The 15,808-nt window shown below is 50.6% G+C and overlaps 1 pseudogene; it reads left to right on the forward strand.

Moving 5' to 3' along the window:
* Positions 1-11,650: 11,650 nt before the first annotated feature.
* LOC115835397 lies at positions 11,651-14,299 on the forward strand (annotated as a pseudogene).
* The last annotated feature ends 1,509 nt before the right edge of the window (positions 14,300-15,808 follow it).

Here is a 15,808-nt window from a genome sequence, read left to right on the forward strand (position 1 = left end):
TCCTGCTATTCTTCTGCACTTATTCCAGGCTCTTCCCCTCCACTATTCCTACTCCTGGCAACCACCAATCTGCTGTCTTTATAATCTTCACACTTCAAGAACATTATAAAATGGAAAAATTAGCCAGGCATGGTGGCACGAGCTTATAGTTCCAGCTACGTGGAGGCTGAGGCAGGAGAATCGCTTGAACCTGGGAGGTGGAGGCTACAGGGCAAGACTCTGTCTCGAATGAATGAATGAATGAATGGAGGCCCGGCATGGTGACTCACACCTATAATCCCAGCACTTTGGGAGGTCGAGGCAGGTGGATCGGTTGAGGCCAGGAGTTCGAGACCAGCCTGTCCAACATGGCAAACCTTGTCTCTACTAAAAATACAAAAATTAGCCAGGCATGATGGTGCACGCCTGTACTCCCAGCTACTCGGGAGGCTGAGGCACAAGAATCACTTGAACCCGAGAGGTGGAGGCTGCAGTGAGCCGAGATCATGCCACTGCACTCCAGTAGGGCCAGAGTGAGACTTTGTCTCAAAAACAAAACAAAAACCAAACAAAAAAAGAACATTATATAAATGGAATCACATAGTATGTGGCCTTTTGAGATTGTTTTTTTTTCTACTCAGCAAATGCCCTTTGAGATACATCCAAGTTGTGCATGCTCCTTTTTATTGTTTTTTCTGTTTTTTGTTTGTTTGTTTGTTTTGAGATGGAGTCTCGCTCTGTTGCCCAGGCTGGAGTGCAGTGGCACGATCTCAGCTCACTGCAACCTCCACCTGCTGGGTTCAAGTGATTCTCCTGCCTCAGCCTCCTGAGTAGCTGTGATTATAGGCACCCACCAACACAGCTGGCTTTTGGGTTTTTTTTGTTTGGTTTTTTTTTTTTTTTTTTGAAACAAAGTTTTGCTCTCGTTGCCCAGGCTGGAGTGCAATGGCATGATCTCGATCTCGGCTCACTGCAACCTCTGCCTCCTGGATTCAAGTGATTCTCCTGCCTCAGCCTCCCAAGCAGCTGGGATTACAGGTGCCCGCCACCATGCCCAGCTAATTTTTTTTTGTATTTTTAGTAGAGATGGGGTATCACCATGTTGGCCAGGCTGGTCTTGAACTCCTGACCTCAGGTGATCCACCCACCTCAGGCTCCTAAAGTGCTAGGATTACAGGTGAGAGACACCATGCCCAGCCTTTTTTTTTTTTTTTTTTTTTTAAGTAGAGACAGGGTTTCACCATGTTGGCCAGGCTGGTCTCGAACTCCTGACCTCAAGTGATCTGCTCACCTTGGCCTCCCAAAGTGCTGGGATTACAGGCATGAGCCACTGTGCCTGGCCCCCTTTTTATTGTTGAATAGTATTTCATAGAATGGATATGTCAGTTTGCTTAACCATTCACCTGTTGGGGGATATTTGGTTCTTTCCAGTTTGAGGCTATTACAAATAAATCTGTCATGAACAATCATGTATGAGTTTTTGTGCAGATATCAGTTTTATTTTCTGGTACAAATGCCCAGAAGCAATTGCTAGGTCATATATTGAGGTGTACATTTAATTAAAGAAGCTGCCAAACTATTTTCTAGAGTGTCTGTACCATTTAATATTCCCACCAGCGATGTATGAGAGAGTTAGTTTTGTCTTCATCCTCGCCAATATTTGATACTACCACTATGCTTGATTTGAGCTGTTCTAATAGATATATAGTGATATCTTACTGTGGTTTTAATTTGCATTTCCCCAGTGGTTAGTGTTGAAGATCTATTCATGTGCTTTAAGTCAACTCATTTTTAAAACATAAATAAATGTATTTAAAAAGGAAAGTTTGCTTTAGGAGGCCAAGGCAGGTGAATTGCTCGAGCCAAGGAGTTCAAGACCAGCCTGAGCAACATGGTGAAACTCTGTCTCTACAAAAAATAAAAAAACATCCAGGTGTGGTGGCGTGTGTCTATGGTTTCAGCTACTTGGGAAGTGAGGCATGAGGACTACTTGAGCCTGGGAGGTTGAGGCTGCCGTGAGCTGTGATTGCACGACTATACTCCAGCCTGGGTGACAGGACAAAACCCTGCCTGAAATAAATAAATGAATAAAAGGAAACTTGTGGTTAGTGGTTCTCAAAGTGTGGTCCCTGAGCCAGCAGCATCAGCATCACCATCGCCTGAGAACTTGTTAGAAATGCAGATTCTCAGGCACCACCTCAGACCTCCTGAATCAGAACCTCTGAGGCGTGGGTTCAGTGATCTGTGGTTTAACAAGCCCTCCCGGTGAGAATCGGTCTCATTTACTACAGATAGAAGGCAATGGTAAAAATAAATGCATCTGCATATCACCTAAAATCCTCTTGTGGGTCCCAGGTTTGCACAGCACACTTTTGGGCAGGAGCCCCACCCACAGAGGCTATGACAAGAATGCTCCTGCCCCTGGGGTTGTGCAGTGACAGCTCACACAGCTCCACGTGGCGGTTCTGAGTTTGGGAAGCGCTGATGTAGTCCTGCTACAGCCCTTCCTGCCCTTCACTGGACTGAGAAAATCCAGGCTCTGAGGAGGGCGAGACTTGCCCAAGGTCACCCAGCAACATGGTCGGTCTCCTTTCTCAGGGCCCTCACAATGCCTGGCCTGTTTAAAGTCTGCCTCTATTCACTGCTGAGTGAAAAATCCAGCTCCAAAGAATATGGGGAAGGATACTATCTTGTGCAACTTACGTTTATAGCTGCAGATACATGGGAAAAAAAGTCAGAAAATACTGTTGAAGCAGTTATTTAGGGAGAGAAGGGGTTTGCTGGTTTGTGTTTTTAACTTTTCCATATTTCATAATTTTTATCACAATAATGTTTAGTTACATAATCAAAATGTATTAAATGTTAAAAATCGACATGAAGCCTTATCCAGCCACAGCCTATTGTTGGTAGAGTCAGGAAGCCTTCCAGACAGGTCACACCCTGGGCCTGGGCACATGCTAGGTCCTCTGTCTGAACACCCTCACCCCATGGTGGCCTCCACATCTGTACCCACCAGCACCTCCTGTGGGCGAGGCCCTCCATTGCATCCAGCCCTGGGCACCCCCTAGCCCAGAGGGCACCTCATGGTCTGAGAGTCTGCCTGTCTGTAAAGAGAGGAAAACTCCTTGGGACATGTGTTCCACTTGGCCCATCACCCCTGGCCTGGTACAGAAAAGTGGACAGTGGGTATTTGGTGAATAAATGAATGGATGATTGGAATGAATCCCCAAAATGGTGATTTCCTGAGGCCCTTCTCCAGCTGGCCCAGGTGGAACCAGTTCCACTTTTCACAGGAAAGCCAGGTGTGAGGAGTGGGGCAGGTGTGTGTGAGGGGCCAGGTTCTCAAAGGCCTCATGGACACGGGGCTTGTGGTGGGTCTGGGGGCAGCAGTGCTACTGTGGGAGCCAGGGGGAGGGCTCCTCCCTGGAATCCCCCAGGGTATCCTGGTGCCCCCAGCTGCTGCGTGGCGTGAGAAGGCCTGGCTGGTGGGGACCCACAGGGGCTTGTTTGGATTGGCCACCTGGTCCAGTCCAAGGAGCTACACCTCCAGCCCCTTGGGGAAAAGCTCACTTTTGATGTGTGACAACAGCTGCAGGCAAGGGGAGGGAGAGGTGTGCTGGGCCTCGGCCTTAGAAGCCAGAAGCCCTACCTTGGTGTACGTGGGGAATGGATACGGCCTCGGTTAACTTTAGGGTCCTGGGTTATGGTCAGAACCTTCCCTTATGGACTCAGTGACTTGGGCTGACCCAGCCCCTCCCTGAGCCTCGTCAGTGAAACCAGGACTGGGCCAGGGCTCTCGACACCTCCCAGCTCCAACCTCTGGCTTTCTCCTAAGGGGGCAGGAGATCAGAGAGAGGTGACCCGGGCTCTCCTGTTTACCTCAACCTCCTTGTGAAGCCTCCCTCTTTCTGCCTGTGAGGTGGGTGGGGCCGAAGGGAGGGGCATTCACCTGTGGGTTCTGACTTCTCTGCCCAGGTGTGCCTGGAGAACCTGGTCTATACCTGGTGCTCTGCTACACCCCACAGCCTGGCCACAACCTCCCTGCCTCCAGAGCAGCCCTGGCCCAGGGAAGAAGCTTGTCTCTGCATCGAATGATAGGTAGAAAATGAAAGTGGGGACGATAGCTCTGAAAAGGAGTCAAGGAGGAGATGCCTTCCCAAGGACGTGGAGGGTTTTTCCAGAATGGAACTTGACTGGTATGGGCAAACATCAGGAGGTGGGAAGGGCGGCTCCCTCTGTGGGAGCCGGGGCAACTTGCCTGGGCCAAATGGTGGTAGGCTGTGGGCAGGGTGGGCAGAGCTGGGGTGCCCAGAGCCTGGGGTCCCTGTCCTTGCAGAGGACTGGAATGCAAAACAAGTGTCCCCTGCCCTCTGGCTGGGGGACATGATCTACTTCCAAGCCCAGACATACACCAGCTGCCACAAGCCCCTGAGGTTCTTCAGAGGACCAGTGTACAGCCACACCCACACTGGGCCAGCCTGCTGGGCCCACCTGCACCCTGGTCAGAGCCCATGACTGAGGGGACTCTCTGGGGACGACAGGGGCAGTCTCATGCTGCCCTCTTACAGGTGGATCCGTCCCTGGGATCTGGTGCTGGGCTGGGGTGGGCTGAGGCTGTTCTCTGCCGGGGTGCCTGGTGGACAGCAGGTGGAGCAACTTCTCCTTGGCTTTCCTGGACCCCAGGACACAGCTGAACACTGCACTTTACCCTGGATGCCTTTAGATTCTCAGGGGACCCTGGGAAGGAAGAGGGGCTGCCCCTGCAGGAGGCCAGGGCCCTGGGCCATGCTTGCTCCCCCCAGTCCCTCCAGCAGGCACGTCCGCTTCAGATCGACATCACCTGATTCCTGAAGGCCTGGGCTACTGACAAGAGCCCCAACACCCTCACCAAGGTCTGTTCTTATATCAGAGCAGCTAGTATATGAGTTCAGAGCTGAAGGGGGTGGAGAGAGAACGCAGGGCTCTGTAAGAGTTCTCGGCTCCCTGCTGCGGTGGGCCCCGTAGAAGGCCCCCCAGAAACCTGCAGCTGCTGTAAGTCACTGGGAGGAAGCTGCAGCAGACATGTGTTTCCCAGCCTGGTAGATGCAGAGGGGTGTCTGGGCCCCCAAGTGGGAGGCCCAAATGTGGCCTTGGATGTGGCAGTGCAGGAATTCTAGCCAGCTCTGGGGTCTTGGGCAAGTCATTTAACCTCTCAGAACCCCATTCCTGGTCACTATGGGGTTCTTGTGTGGATGTAAAGAACCCCTCTGGCTACTTATGTCCCATCAGTGGAAGCCTAGCATGGGTGGAGACCCCAGAGACTGAACTCAGTGGTGGGATCCAGCCTGCCCAGCTTTCCTATATAGAGCCAGAGCCAGCAGGGTGGGCTTCCTGGAGAAGCAGGCACTCCTGTGGGCTGGAGAGCATGAGCAGGGGTCCCTTTGGGGAGGTGGAAGAGGCTGCGGTCAGTGAAGGCCATAATGAGGCAGAGCTTGGGCTAAAAAGGCATGATGATAGGGGGATCTGAAACCCAATAGAGACTGGACTGAGGACACTGTGACCACCTCCAGGTGCCACTCAGGTGGTGGAAGCTGAGCTAGGGCTGGGCCCCCTGGTCCTGAGTAACGCCTTGCCAGTCTTGGAAGCTGTACCCAAGGTGGCTTCATGTAAGGGTGCATCTGAGCACTCTTTTTTTGAGACAGGGTCTTGCTCTGTCATCCAGGCTGCAATTCAGTGGCACAACCATAGCTCACTGAAGCCTCAAACTCCTGCGCTCAAGTGATCCTCCCACCTCAGCCTCACAAAGTGTTGTAATTATAGGCCTGAGCTACGGAGCCCGGTTTAAAATCTTAATAAATATCTCCCCCTGGTCTGCTTCCCTGGCTGACACACATGCTGGCATCTTGCCCTTAGACAGACATGTTTCTGGACTTGGTTCCATTTGTTCTGGGGCTCCTTTCTCTCAATGACTGCAGGTTATAGTATGTGGCCATTCTTACACATTTCCATATAGACCTGAGGGTTAGTGTATTAATGTCAAAGTTCTACTGGTTTTCGAGGCTGGGTGGAATGTTTGGGTTAATTTAGTTGTGGGCATCTTGACAATATAGCCTTTTCCTCCAGGAATGGCGATTCTGGGACGCAGGTTTTGCACATTCTAGTTTATTGCTTGGCTCGCTGCCACAGAGGGATGGCACTGCTCCACATGCCATGCCCGAGAGATGTCCCACCTTATCTTTCTAAATCAAGCTGAATGTTCTCAGCTGACAGGATATCCTATCAGTGCTGCGGGGACTCACTCCCCACAACCTGAGATGAAGTGAGGTGGAGACTATGGAGCAGATCCCTGCTGACTGCATTCGCCCTTCCTGACCTGCACTGCTGGTGGCTGGGGCTGTGTCTGAGCTGTCAGAGGACATTGATTTGGGGACGGGGCAGGGGGCGGTGCTGGAGAGATGCCCCTCACCTTCCTCAGCTCCTCCTGTCCAGCCAACACTTGGCCACTAAGGACCCTGACTTCCAGGCCCCAATCACCACTAATGGGGTGCTTCATGGGAACAAAGTGTAGGCCCAGAACCTGGAGTTCGGGTCACTCCTCCTTCCAGTTGAAGCCTCTGCCCCTCCCAGTTGATTCCAGCCTCATTCCTCCATGGGCCAAATATCCTAAACAAAGGCCTGGACAGGGGGTCCTTATCCAAGTACCCAGAAAACACACATGGAAATGCTTTGCATGCCCTCTGTGGCCTGCCAGAGGTAAGAGTCTGCCCGTCAAAATGCACAGTCCTGGTTCTTGCAAGGAGGTGAGGAGCAGAGGAAGAAAAGATCCATCTCATTCTTTCAGCAGGAACCTAAACTTGGGAAAGCCAGACGCGGTACATTTCTTAATCCTGATACTTTTATAAGTGGTTACAGCAGGGATCACATGCACAACTGTTTTCCAACATCTTTCAGCAGGCCACATAACATCCTGTAACTTCTTTTTTTAATTTTTATTTTGTAAGGCCAGGGGCAGTGGCTCACGCCTGTAATCTCAACACTTTCAGAGGCTGAGACAGGAAGACTGATTGAGGCCAGGAGTTTGAGAACAGCCTGGGCAACATAGCAAGACCCCATATGCAACAGAGAAAAAAAATTTTTTTTTGAGTACAGTGTCATGATCACAGCTCACCATAGCCTCCAACTGCCGGGCTCAAGCGATACTCCCACCTCAGCAGCTGGGACTCTCAGAGCACACCACCACATCTGGCTGATGTTTTAATTTTTAGTAGAGATGTGGTCTCACTATGTTGCCCAGGCTGGTCTTGAACTCCTGGCCTCAACAGATCCTCCCAATGCGACCTCACAATGCACTGGGGTTACAGGCATGAGCCACCAGGCAGCCCCTGCAAAATCTAACTGTTCTTCAGGTGCTTCTTTTGGACCTCCTAGCTAGACTGTCATTGGCAAATACTAGTTTATTATTTTCCCACATTTATGTTAATGGATTTCCCATGTTTTATTTATCTAGACTAGGGTTTCTCAACAGCAGCACTATTGACATTTTGGGCTGGATAATTCTTTGTTATGGAGCTGTTCGTGCCTCTTGGGATGCAGCATCCCCAGCCTCTGCCTGCTACATGACAGTAGCACTCCTCAGTGTGACATCCAAAATGATTTCAGATATTGTCAAATATCCCCAGGGAGGCAAAATTACCTCCAGTTGAGAACTGCTGACCTAAAAACCTCTGGAACAATGTTAGATCATGGTAATGATAGCACATACTGCTCCTGACCTTAATGGGAATATCTCTAGCATCAAAATATAGTAGTACCTGTATACTACGGTCTGAGCTGTTATTAGTACACTGTATTAGTCCATTCTCAAGCTGCTATGAAGAAATACCCAAGACTGGGTAATTTATAAAGAAAAGAGGTTTAAGTTGACTCACAGTTCTGCATGGCTGGGGAGGCCTCAGGAAACTTACAATTATGGCAGAAGACATCTCTTCCCAGGGCAGCAGGAGAGAGAAGGAAAGCCGAGCAAACGGGAAAGCCCATAATAAAACCATCAGATCTCGTGAGAACTCACTCACTATCACGAGAACAGCACAGGAGAAACTGCCCCCATGATTCAATTATCTCCACCTGGTCCCACGCTTGACACGTGGGGGTTATTGCAATTCAAGGTGAGATTTGGATGGGGACACAGAACCAAGCCATATCATATCCTTTATATTAGCATACTGTATCAAAGTATAATTTTCTTTCTTTTTTGTTCTTTGGGACAGAGTCTCACTCTGGCTCTGGCTGGAGTGCAGTGGCACGATATCAGCTCATGGCAACCTTGGCTCACTGCAGCCTCAGCCTCCTGGGTTCAAGCAATTCTTGTGCCTCAGCCTCCTGAGTAGCTGGAACTATAGGTGTGTGCCACCATGCCCAGCTAATTTTGATTTTGTTTTTAGTACACATGGGGTTCGACATGTTGGCCAGGCTGGTATCAAACTCCTGGCCTCAAGTGATCCCACCACTTCGGCCTCCTGAAGTGCTGGGATTACAGGCGTCAGCCACTGCACCCAGCCTGAAGTATAATTTTTCACAATGTGAAAAGGTTGACTTTCATACAAATAATGAAGTATAAGATATTTTCTTTAGTTTACAAGGGAGTCAGCAACACGGTGAAGCTAGTTCAAGGGGTGTTTTGAGAGACAGTGTCTATAGTGCTCCAGGAAGGGCATTCCGAAATGCATTCTGAGATAGAGACAAAATTTGTTAATATCCTATAGGGAGGCCAGGCATGGTGGCTCACGCCTGTAATTCCAGCACTTTGGGAGGCTGAGGTGGGCAGATCACCTGAGGTCAGGAGTTCAAGACCAGCCTGGCCAACATGGTGAAACCCTGTCTCTACTAAAAATACAAAAAATTAGCCAGGCGCGGTGGTGGGTGCTTGTAGTCCCAGCTACTCAGGAGGCTGAGGCAGGAGAATTGCTTGAACCTGGGAGGTGGAAGCTGTAGTGAGCCGAAATCATGCCACTGCACTCCAGCCTGGACAATAGAGCAAGATTCTGATTCAAACAAAAAAAAAATCCTTTTGGGAAATAAAACTGTCATCTTTGGGAGTTATCTTTTCTACTGGACAGAAATCTGTAAGTTAACATATATACATATTCTCACATATATTCATAACATATTCTCTAGTATATTTCCCTACATTAGTGGTTTTCAAACCATGGTCTCAAATTGGAAGCACCAGCCTCACCTGGGAATACAGACCTTCAATGCTCAGGCCCCACCTCAGTCCTATTGAGTTAGAAACTCTGGTGTGGGGCCCAGCAGCCCGTTTCACAAGCCCTGCAGGTGATGATGATGCACTCTAATGTGTGAGAACCACTGCTCTAAATAGTCAATCTTTAATAGTAAAATAAGTATCTATGAAACAATGCCCCAGTATGACATTAAAAGGGCACTCCACCCACCTTTTAACTTTATTTCTGAATTTAAATATTTTGTCTGTCTGATGTTAAATTTGCTGTTTTTTCTTCAAATACTCTTAAGACAGGACAGTTTTCATCTGTTCTTAATTTTCTTTTTAAATAAGAAATGGTTTTCCAAATCAATTTTTCTCTTCCTTAACCTACTGACAGGATGAAATAAAAGTTGAACCATTCCTATATCTTTTTTTTTTTTTTCTTTGAGACGGCATCTCACCCTGTTGCTGAAACTGACTGAAATGCAGTGGTGCAATCTCGGCTCACTGCAACCTCGACCTCCCGGGTTCAAGCAATTCTTGTGACTTAGCCTTCCAAGTAGCTGGGATTACAGGCACCCGGCACCATGCTCAGCTAATTTTTATTTATTTATTTATTTATTTATTTATTTATTTATTTATAGTAGAGACAGGTTTTGCCATGTTGGCCACACTGGTCTCCAACTCCCGACCTCAGGTGATCTGCCTGCCTCGACCTCCCAAAGTGCTAGGATTACAGGCATGAGCCACTGCACCCAGCATTTTTTTTTCTTTTTTTCTTTTTTCCTTTTTTTTTTGAGATGGTCTCATTCTGTTGCTCAGGCTGGATGGAGTACAGTGGCGCCATCATGGCTCACTGCAGCCTCCACCTCCCAGGCTCAAGAGATCCTCCCATCTCAGCCTCTTAGGTAGCTGGGACGACACGTGTGCACCAGCATAAGCAGCTAATTTTTTGTAGAGACTGGGGTCTCCCTATGTTGCCCAAGCTGGTTTAGAACTCCTGGGCTCAAGCGATCCACTGGCCTTGGCCTCCCAAAGTGCTATGATTACAGGTCTTATGTTCTTAAAATTTTTCTTTGACATGGTATAGGATAGTCTAGTAACTTAACATACTGTTGCTTTCAACAGGCTAGTGCTTATGATTTGTAAAAGAACTCTTCAGAAATGAGTTCAATTTTACCATGAATTGGGACACTTTCCATTTCCATTCTATAGAGCAGTTTACTTGTCATGAGCTCTGTCTTTTGAAAACTTGAAAGCCTGCAACAATCAAACCAGCTGCACCTGGTGCATGGGACAGGCATGCAATTGAGGAGAGAGCTCAAACTATGGTCAGCCATCTGTATCCTCGGGTTCTGGATCCTTGGATTTAACCAACTGTGCATCAAAAAATTTGGAAAAAGTAAAACAAGAAACACAAAAATTTTAAAATACTTTATATCAGCTATTTACGAAGCATTTATGTTGTATTAGGTATTAGCAATCTAGAGATGATTTAAAGTATACAGAAGGATGTGCATAGGTTATATGCAAATACTATGCCATATTATATCAGGAGCTTGAGCATCTGTGAATTTTGGTATCTCTGGGGTCCTGGAACCAATATCTTGAGGTTAACTAAGGGACGACTGTATTCAGTTTCTTCTTTGGTTATTAGTTTATTCTTTAATGTATTTTTGTTGTTGTTTTGTCTTTTTGTTTTTGCCTCAAGTCAACGTCGGAAACTTCGTTGTTCTAGATTACCCATTAGCTCAAAGCTACCAGTAATCAGACTACCACTGCAATCGAAGCAACCGATTTTTTTTTAACCCATCAGATTGGCAAAAATTAAGATAAGCATCTATTGATGTTGAAGCTGTAGGGAGTTTTCCTGAGCATGTTAATTATGACAGCCCTTTTTGCTAGGCACCTAGACGATTCATCAAAATGAAATAAAATACCCATGCACTTCAAGAAGTTACCTGGTTATTTCCTTATCTGGGTGCTGGTTATGTGAGGTCTACAGTTGATGAAAACTTATTAAGCTTTATATTTGTAATAGATACAATTTTCTGTATGTGTAGTATATTTGAAAAGTTTTAAAAATGTCTTTTGCCACAGCCCACAGCTGTGTATAATGCTATTCGCTTAACAGTGGAAAACATGGCAATGACCTGAATCCCCCTGGCTCCCGGGATCCTACCCCCTTAAGTTAATGAAAATAAAAGTAAATGAAATAACTTCCACTGTCTTTCGTAATGCCTTAAATCGGTCCTCAGTTAAACTGGCGGTTGGCGCTGGTTTTTTCCAGGGAAGGATTCTGGGAGACGGAGGAGGAGACGCCAGCATTTCGCCCCCAGCACCTCCAGTAAGTTGCGGTCCTCCCCCAGCCTCACTCGAGCAGTTCCCACCGCCCCAGAGGTCGTTAGTCCAAGTCACGTGATCGTCGACTCAGCTGACCCGGCGGGACCGGAAAAAGAAATTCCCGGGCCTGGCTTCCTCGCGCGATGATGAGGCACCAGGGGTGAAGTGGCCATGGGCTGCTGGAGCGGAAATGAGGGGGCGCCAGTGGCTCTGGAAACGGGCGGAGGTTGTCTGCACTGGCCGCTCCGCACAGTGTGTGCGGGCGTGAGGTTAGCAGGTCTGGTGAAGAAAAGTCCACCGCCATACCGCTCCGGGAGTGGGGCGGGTAAGACAGAGCAGGCCGGCGGGCTTAGAGTCCCCATGCTTCCCTGGCGGAAGGAAGGGCCCCTGACTCCCGGGGCAGGAACTAGGGCTTGTCTGGAGCTGGGAGTCCTTTCAGGTCTTCCCTAGCCCCAAGAGGACCTCCCAAGGACACCCCGTTCCCCAGCCCTGCTGTGGGACTTGGACAAGAACGTGCTTAGAATCAGGCTCACTCTTGCACAGTTAGGAAGCCACTCCGCTCTTTCCAGATCCAGAAAGTAGTAGTTTTGGGGCTGAGACTTATCCATCCATCCATCCATCCATCCATCCATCCATCCATCCATCCAATCCATCCGTCCGTATGTTCAAAGTGCCTAGTCTATACCACGAAGTGTGCTAGGCACTGGGTGGACTTGAGCTGCCGAGGGAAGGGGAAATCAGAGGCTTGAACTGGCAGTCATAGTTAAGGCTCCAGGGGCAGAGACCTAACTGCGCCTTGTGTGTAGTGCTAAGGGCGCTCCCTGAGGATGCCGTCAGCCTTAAAGGCGATGGCAGGAGCTGGCTGGCTGAAGTACAGTTTGTGTACCAGGGGTTGGGAGGCAAGGGTGCGAGGCGTGTGTCTTCAGACAGGGATCAGCATGTGCAGAGACTTCAGATGAGAGAGAGCATGGCTCCCCAGGAATGAATGCATTTCCCATAGCTGGAGAGTATCATCTGGAGGTTAGGGAAAGATGAGGCTGGACAAGTAAAGACCAAATCTTCCTGGCTGTTGGATCACCACAATCAAGATAACGAACATATCCACTGGCCCCCAAAATTTCCTTGTGTTAGGGGCTATTTTAGGAAGTATGATCAAGAAGGGCCGGCCTGCCAGAGTGCAGTGGCTCACGCCTGTAATCCCAGCACTTTGAGAGGCCAAAGTGTGCAGATGACCTGAGGTCAGGAGTTCGAGATCAGCATGGCCAACATGGTGAAACCCTGTCTTTACCAAGAATACAAAAAAGCTGGGTATGGTGATGCGTACCTATAGTCCCAGCTACTTGGGAGACTGAGGCAGGAGAATTGCTTGAACCCGGGAGGTGGAGGTTGCAGTGAGCCAAGATTGCGCCATTGCACTCCAGCCTGGGCAACAGAGCAAGACTCCGTCTTTAAAAAAAAAAAAAAAAAGGGGGGCTCGTCTGATGAGATGTCACTTGAGCAGAGAGTGGAATGAAATAAAGGATAGCAAGCCACATAGAGAGTGCAGCGGGAGCAAGGCTGGTGTCCCTGAGCAGCAGCAGGGAAGCTGGAGTGGCTGGAGTTGTGTGGGTATGGGGAAGAAGGGAGAGAGTTCACTCGTCTCTGTGAGGCCCAGGACTTTGTTTTATCCCCTGCTGTACCCCCAGCACTTAGAGTGGGTGCTAACACAGAGAAGGCACTCAATTGATGTTTGCTGAACAGATGAATGCCTGGAGTAGACCTCAGAGCAGGGTTTGGTGGCAGGGTGGGTCAGGGAGAGAGTTTACTCAACAGCCTGGTGATAGGGGAGAACAAGTGGCCAGAGGGTATCCATCTATGTCGGGGACCAGGGGTTCCTGCTGGGCAGCAGTGTGGGAGACACACGGATCCTGGCCACACCTCAGACCTCCCTCCAGCCTGATTACCTGCCTCCCTCCCTTGCAGAGGTTCCGGTTCTGTGGTGATCTGGACTGTCTCGACTGGGTCCTGGCAGGGATCAGCACGCTGGCCAAGATGGTTGAGTGCACAGGGTCTACTCTCGGTGGAGGAGGGGTGCTGGGCCTGGGAATTGCGGGTGTAGGGGATGGTGAGGTTTCTCTGGGGCTAGGGCCTCAGTGCTCTCAGCCTGTGCTACCATGCTTTGTGACCTTGATCAGTGACTGGCCTGCTCTGAGCCAGTCCCCAGGAAGAAGGGGTGAGGTTTGCCAGCCTGGCTGATGTAAGGACTTCCCTCGCAGTCCTCTGTGAAGTTGCAGTGCTCTGCAGCCAGGTACTAAAGGAGCTGCTGGGACAGGGAATTGATGTGAGTACAAGACCCAGCACCCCATTGTCCCATGACCTTATGACCCCCGGTGCCCTGAAACTCTGCACTAGGCCCAGGGAGATGGGTGAACCAGCCTCTCAACCTCTCTGGGCACCTCCCTTCCTTCTTTCCAGCCTGTCTGTTCCTTGTTGCAGGATCCAGGCTAGGGGTGAGGGGCTGGTGAGCAGGGGCCTGGCACCCCCTGAAGGTCTCCTTTCACCACAGTATGAGAAGATCCTGAAGCTCACGGTTGATGCTAAGTTTGGTGAGTACCCCGCTGAGTCCACAGGCCCCAGGCAACCCTGGGACCTCGGCATGGTGCCTGGTACAGAGGGGCCCCCCACCCCTCCCAGCAGCATCCTTAACCTGCCTTCCCTAGTGGAGGAGCATGAGGGAAAGAAAGACATTGACCTTCCCACCTTCCTGTCCTCTGCCAGCTCCTGGTGGAGCAGTAGCAGTGCCCGTAGCCCTCAGGAGGCCTTGGGGCCTTGAGCTGAAGTTAATAGGGCAACTGGGAGGTGGCTGGGGCCACAGTGACACCCCCTGTCCCACCCATGGGTCCCTCAGAGTCAGGCGATATGAAGGCCACAGTGGCAGTGTCGTTTCGTGCTCTCCGGTGCGGCCAAGCACAGTGTCGATGGCGAATCCTTGTCCAGTGAACTGCAGCAGCTGGGGCTGCCCAAAGGTACGGGTTGTGGGTGGGCAGCTGGGCAGCCTGTGGGCCAAGGGCTGCTAGAGAAGGGAACAGGCCCTGTGACCCTGAGGTGTACCCTGCCCTGTCTGGGCCAGGAACCCAAGCCCAGCCCCCACCTGCTACCTCCAGAGCTACTCCATTCTACCCCCAGAGCACATGGCCAGCCTATGCCGCTGTTATGAGGAGAAGCAAAGCCCCTTGTAGAAGTACTTGCAGGTCTGCAGCCTGCGCAGTAAGTATGAGGCCAGCCAGGGTCTGGGCTCATCCTAGAAGGTGCACGCAGCATGCAAAGTGCATGGAGAGTCCAGGGAGATGACTTAACCACAGTCACATACCAAGCAGCCACAGAGCTGGGACCTGGCCCTGGGTCTCCTGACTCCGCGGACTCTGTGATATGTACGTACAGGATCAGACCTTGCCCTTTCCTCCTGGCTGACCCTTCCTTAGTCCCCCGTGCCCCATGTGTGAGCACCCAGCTCACTCTCGTTCCTTCCTCTCCAAAGTGTGGTCCCTGGCAGCACGAGTGGCAGAAGGGGCAGCAGAGACTGTGGACCCCTCAGCTGCACCTAAGTCTTCTGTGTGGTCTAGCTGTGTGTCCTGGGGGAGGCTCTTGGCCACCATTTCCCCCTCTGTAAACAAGACCGATACCTGTGACCTGGAGGGCGGGAGGCCGGTGTGAGTGCCAAGCACTTGGAGCAGGGCCCTGAGTGAGCATGGACGTGGGAGCAGGGGTGTTTCTCGACTTTATGCACCTTGGGGATGGTAGCGGGGCTCCCTGCGTGGGTTGACAAGGCATTGCTTTCCCCCACCCCACCTCTGTCCCAGCCCTGCAAGTCCAGTCCTTGGGGGTCTAGGAGGGAAGAAGCCCATGGCTGTGTGACCTCAGGCTCGTGCCTGGCCCTCTCTGGCTGTGAGTTCCTGGGAAAGTCAGCACCCAAGTCACGCCCTCAAGTTTAGCACCTTGACAAGAAGGGCGGGGACACTGGGATCAGGCCCAACCCTCTGGCCCCAAATCCTGCGGCCCCAGCTGGAGAATGAGGAGATGCTGGGCTTGGATGGGGGAATCAGGGGTGTAAAGGGGCCTGCTCACCCCTCAGCTTGGCTCAAAGGCTCAAGGCGTCAAAGGCTCAGCCTGCCACTCAGGAAGGAGCCCTGGCCCAGCCAGACACTCACCAGGACAAGGGCAACTGTGACAAGCAGGAGGCCCAGGATGAGGAGAGCCACAGCATAGCTGGACATAAAGGTATCCAGCAGGCTGGAGGCTTTGGGG

This window comes from Nomascus leucogenys, chromosome 6 (assembly GCF_006542625.1).
Source record: "Nomascus leucogenys isolate Asia chromosome 6, Asia_NLE_v1, whole genome shotgun sequence".
NCBI classification, from domain to species: Eukaryota; Metazoa; Chordata; class Mammalia; order Primates; family Hylobatidae; genus Nomascus; species Nomascus leucogenys.